A 6,268-nucleotide genomic window follows, 5' to 3' on the forward strand; every position below is an offset into this window, starting at 1 on the left:
GAAAACTTCTTTCTAAAGTCTCTAGAAACCTTGAGAGTTTTTGATGGAAAATAAAGCTACAGCAAAATTCTAGGGTTTTTCCTTAATAATCACCGCTACCTCCATAGCGTTGCATATAGGTATTTATAGAAGATGGGTGCTTGGAGATAGAGGGTCAAGATTTCAGTAGGAGGAAATAAAGGGTTAGGATCCAAAAAGACATAATCCTACATTCCAGAATTAAAGAGGATCAAAATTGATGGCTAGGATTGCCCTCTAAATTCCTGTCCTTGCATCTTTTCATCCAACGATCGGGAATTCTGCCTTACAGAATGGATCTAATGGCTGGGAGCCAAAGGTGCTGAATTAGTTATTCACTTTTGATCCAAAGGTCTCAAATCTGTCCTTACAAGTGTGATCAACCGTGTAAATTGAGATGTGCTGGGCTGCTTTAACCATTTGAGATCTAATGGTGAGGAGCTAATCTTACAAACTTGAAAGCGATTTTGATCCTCCAAGCTTTCTGATCTCTATAGGTCATTTCTCAATTTAGCCGATCTCTTTTATGGTTGGTAAACTTGAGGCCTCTTATTTCAATCTCTCAATTCGGCTCTCTCTACATTTGATCTTTTTCCTTTTTGATCTTAATTTTTGATCCCTTCCTTACCTCTTAAAGTAATTAATTCTTCAATTACTGATGAACCGCTTCGAGTTCTTCATGCAATAAATGCCAAGGCCCGATATATATGCTGATGAATTTTGTCCTTCGCATACTCACAACCTTCCTTCTCTGGTGAATCTTCAATGTTTTATTTTCCCTTTCTCGGCTTTTCCGGCAAGAATTCTTCTCATAATAACCACCTTAATCTTTTTCCGAATGTTTTCTTTGTTCATCTCCTGAAAATGAGTAATTCCGGTGATCAGAGGTTTATGAGGTCATTCTCTGATGACAGTGAGGGAACTGGACTAATTGACCGATCCAAGTCGAAACTGACTACCGTGTTGATCTCGGATCGGATCATCGGTATGGCTTGTAGATCGATCTCTGACAAGAGGACTGCTAATTTCAATCTTATTATCGGTGACCACCTTTTGAAGTTCATTTGGCTCCTCACCATCTCGGGGGTCCCGATCGTAGCTCGGTTCTGGTCGATGATGTCAATGAAGACACCGAGCTTCCTGTAGTTGACGAGAGCTACCCTCCCGATCTCCACGTATCTCTTGAATAGCATCTTGACATCGAGAGTGGTTCGATCCATAGGAACAAGATAGGTAGAATGTAATGGACGGAAATTTGCAATTGTTGATCTTGAGAGATCGCCCAAGTAATGTAATCTGACCTTTTGGAAACGAAATGAAGTTTTACTTATTCAAAATTGATTGTTTATTTTTATTTTATTGTATTATTTTCTGATCTCTTATAACTGTATTCGATCTGATCTCACAACTCACACTCATCAACTGATCTCTCCTGATCGCTTTTTAAATATCCAATCTCCCTACCATGTTTCTGGAATCCTCCTCTGATGAGTTATCAAAATAGCCTAATCCCATTAACCGATGATTCTCTTAGGGCTGCATGAGCATTTAATGCTCGAGCAAGTATAATAGGGGGGGTGTTGGCCATTTGCCTACTTACGCCATTTTGAGATTCCCTGAGCAACTACTACATTCTTTCCTACCTTCTAAAGTTTTTCGGCATTATTTTACACTACGGTAAGAGCTTTAATCTTTTGTCAATCAATTTTATTTTTATTTTCGAAAATGAGCGATACCGATGGTCAGAGAGCTGCCAGCCCACCTTCTGTTCACATCTTGTGGACATCGGACGAAGGTGAAGTGGCTAAACTGAGTAAGCAACCCAAACCTTCTACAACCACTGTCCCAGTCCATGGTCGAGCGACCAAGTCAAAACAAGCATCGTCATCAAGGAAAGAAAACTTACCCGTGGACGAGTTGCCATCAGTTCTCAAGGAGACCGATCTCCAGCCCATTATCAAATGTCATAGCGATTTCCTAGCCAATCATTTCTTTGAAGAAACTAACCTGATCATGGTATATGAAGAACAATTGAAAGTTGAGCTTCGTTTTCCCCTGAACAAATTCTATAGAGCCATTCTGTTACATCATGTCTGTGCAGCCCAAGTGCATCTGAACTCCTAGCGGACTCTGGTGACTTTCAGAGGTTTATGCTGAGCTAAAAAGCTCAAGCCTACGATGAAGGTTTCCGAATTGCATTGGCTCACTAGGTGAAAAGATGATGAATATTGGTTTTTCCAAGCCAAGCCTAACTGCAAGCTCTTCACCGATCTCCCTTCTTCATTGAAGAACTGGAAAGATCGATTTTTTATATTGAGGAGCAAGGACCCGAATTGCTTTGAGTGTTACACCTTATCCCTTGTAAGGCACGATATGTTCCCGTAGCATACCTAATGAATCACCGAACTCCACCTACCGATAACCCATTAGTTATGCTACAAAGGATTTTAATACAAACCATAACTTTTTATCTTATCAATTCTTTTGCGGAAAACTACATGAGAATAGTTAAAATTCGATGTAAACATTCATTGGAAATAATGATAGACTAAATATTGCAAAAGTTACATTTTCATAAGTCTCAAAGTAAAATACAAAATAGTTACAAACTCAAAATGTGATAGCAATGCATTGCTTTTAAATACAAACTGCTCAATGTCCGTACATCCATACATATAGGTACAAAATACATCAAAAGGAAATTACATGGGTATACCTACAATATATACCCACAAACAATACTAAAATGCTGCTTCCAAGTCTCTCACTCAGCAGCTTTCTCCTTTCCTTACTCGCGACAAAGATAAAGAAGCTATCGCTGAGTATATCACTCAGTGGTGCACAACTAATAACTTTAAAACTTAAGGTAAAACACAATTTATCAAAGCATAATAAATCACATTTTTCTTAAGCATGAAAACTTCACAGTAGTTCTAAGCCCATAAGAGCCATTTATTAGAATAACATTGCAAATGAGAAATCACACTTCATAAATCACAATTCACATAGCATTAGTGTTGGCAATATCAACACACAGTTCATGCCATGACACAAAATTTGACGATCAGTGCCGTGTTGTACACCACAACAAAGCAATATCAACCTCACTAAACGTTATTAATGAGGGAAGGGCTAGCTAGCTAATGAGTACTCATGTAGTCTTACCTCACTAACCGTTATTAATAGGAGACACAATCAATATCAATTACCAACCCCAAGTAGCCGTTACTACTGGGGAGTTCCGAAAGGGACTGTCATGCTAACTGTGGTTTCAAAATAGTTTCCAAAAATTTTCCATTCAACAATCACATTTATAACCAATAAACACATTTAAATTCATCATAAATCCAAATAAAGGTGGCAACACCTAAATTTCTTAAATGCAAGAGAAAAACCATATTTCAGTCAAAGTAAACTTGTTCAAAGCAAACTCATTCAATTTAACACATTCCAAGCAATTTACAAGTTTAAAAACGAAGAAAATGTTAGTTGTGCACAAACCTTTAATGCTCTCCTTTCTTGTTACCTACTTCTCCTTGTCCGTTCCAACTTCTTTTTCTACTAAAAATACACAAATAGAATACCTCAATACCATTCTCAATTGCTTCCAAGAACTCATTACATGCATGTCTAATGCATCCCAAGTTAGCTTTGAAAATTTTAGAATATTTTGGTTTTGGGACAGCTTGGTGCCTCAATCTTTGAACCCAATTTTTGCCTAGTTTCGATCATAATTTGGTGAGGTGTTCTTCATGAAAATTGTTTATTTAGGTCTTAACTTTATTTTCCTTTATGAATCGCCTAATTCGGAGCTGTGTAGCTCAAGTTATGCTCAAAACACGATTACTATTCACGTCACTGTTCATGCTGCAGATTTAGTTCTGGCAGATTTATTGATCCAACTTCATTTAGCAATTTGATCTAGTTAAGTCCATAATTTGGTCTAATGTTCTTCATACAAAATGTTCTACTATGTCTTAGGTTTCCATCGGTTCAAGAATCGCCTAAATTGGAGTTTTCTAAAGAGATTTATGGCCATGAAAAGTTTACTGTTCATATGGTAAATCTGCAATTCTGCAGATTCAGTGATTCAACTTTGCTCAGCAATTTGATTGGGTTAAGTCCATAATTTGGCCTCAAGTTCTTCATATGAAATGTTGTACTACGTCTTAGGTTTTTATCGGTTAAGAATCGCCTAAATCGGAGTTTTCTAGAGAGAGTTATGGCCATGCAAAGTTTACTGTTTATATGGTCAAATTCTGCAGGTTCCAAAATTGTGTCTCTAAGTTCAAGCCAAGGTTTAGGCAATTTCTGGGCAATTTCTGGGGTGGGTCTCTTCATGAAAATTCTAGCCCTATGTCTTAAGTTTCATTTCCAATTGGTTTCACACCAATTGGAGTTGTGTAGCTCAATTTATGGGTTGTCAAACACACTGAACTCGGTGCAGAAATTCGCCTAGGTTTAAAATTTTCATTTATTCAATTATTCCCTCTAACCAACCTCAATTCACATTTAATTCACCCAAAATGACTTTAATTTAGCATTGACACATCAATGGCACTTCTTAGCACAAACCCCACAATTTTCAAACACCAAAATTTGTAATTTTCCCTAATCCTACCATTTCATTACTTCCATTCATCAACCCAATGTCAATTCAAACTAAATAAACCTCAAATGATCATAATTTAACACTACACACACCAACTTCACTCTCTAGCACCAAAACCCAATTTCCCCATGAACCCTAATCTTCCATAATTCAATTTATGCAATCCCATGAAATCTTACTACTTCTAATCATGCATACTACTTCACTTTAACTTAGATTTATCATCAATTTAACAAAAGATACATCAAACTCTAATTTTTCTCTCATTTGGCCAAAACCCTAGTTTAGGTTCCACACATATTTTCTTTCATTTTCTTATGAAATTTCATCATAAATTAACTTCATTCCAAGTTTATACAACTAATCTAACATGAAAAGAAACTTACCTCTTGTTGATTTCTTTCCAACTTCACTTTTCTTTCAATTCTTGTTCTCCTTGCTTTTAATCTCTCAATCAAAGATCTCTTTGATGTTTTCTTTTAGTAGGCTATGGAATTTATGAAGGGTATTTAAGGGAATTAAAACTTGGGAGGGGAAATCAATGAGGGGAAGAAGTGGAAGAAGAAGAGAAAAAGAGAGAGAGAGGAAGAGAGAGGAGAGGGTAATGGTATCTTATGAAAAAAAAGAAATGAAGAAGACATTTGTCTTCTTATATATATATATATATATATATATATATATATATATATATATATATATATATATATATATATATATTTATCCCAAAAAGTAGCTTATTAAAATTATAAATTTTAATTATGTCATAAGGATAATTAAACTTAAATTTTTATCCCTTTTTTTTTACATTTACACTTAATTTTTCCTTTTAATTAAATAATTAAATTTAACTATCAAAAGCCCATAAGTCTTTCATTTTAATTATGTCATAATGGAAATGAAAGTTTAAGTTTTTATTTCTTAAATTTTCTCTTGCATATTTTTACTTGAATTTTTCTTCAATTTTTTTACCCCATAATTCAATTCATTAATTTCATTTAATTTAATTGACATTTTGGTCAAAAGTCAACTCTTGAGGTGAATTCACCAAAATGCCCCTCATCGGGTCATAATCCTTCTTTTTATAATACCCGATGAGTCCTTAGCTTTTTTTTGTTCACTAGAATTTTTATTATATCTATCTCAATTAATTTTCTATTTATTTTTGGTCCTCAAGGTATCTTTGAATAGTATTAGTCACAGACCAAAAATGGTACTATTCATAACTCGGAGGTTTGGGGTGTTACATTGAGGGCATGCTGCGTAGTTGGCAGTATTTGGTTCCTTCAGTTCCAAAGAAGATTGCCCTAAATAAAGATGAGGATGCCATGGTAAAGGAGTTGAAGGATCAGGCGGTTACTCACAAGTACTCATGTTTGGATGCGGTTATGGCCGAACTGAAATGATGGTTGATGCAAGTGATCGCCAGTGAGGACTATGAGTTATAAATCTTTGACCTCGGCCCCAGGATCAGTATAATCTAGATCTTCAGTCTCTTAACTTTGGTGATATCACTAACCTATTTTCTATGGAGGTATGGCGGGAGGTGAGAGTGCCAAGGAGAGCCATAAGCGAAAAAGGGAGCTTGCCCAGAAAGTGCGGAAGATGAAAGTTGCTACTGCTCCTGCCACTCAGACACTG

Source organism: Hevea brasiliensis, unplaced genomic scaffold (genome assembly GCF_030052815.1).
Source record: "Hevea brasiliensis isolate MT/VB/25A 57/8 unplaced genomic scaffold, ASM3005281v1 Scaf92, whole genome shotgun sequence".
In the NCBI taxonomy this organism is placed as follows: domain Eukaryota; kingdom Viridiplantae; phylum Streptophyta; class Magnoliopsida; order Malpighiales; family Euphorbiaceae; genus Hevea; species Hevea brasiliensis.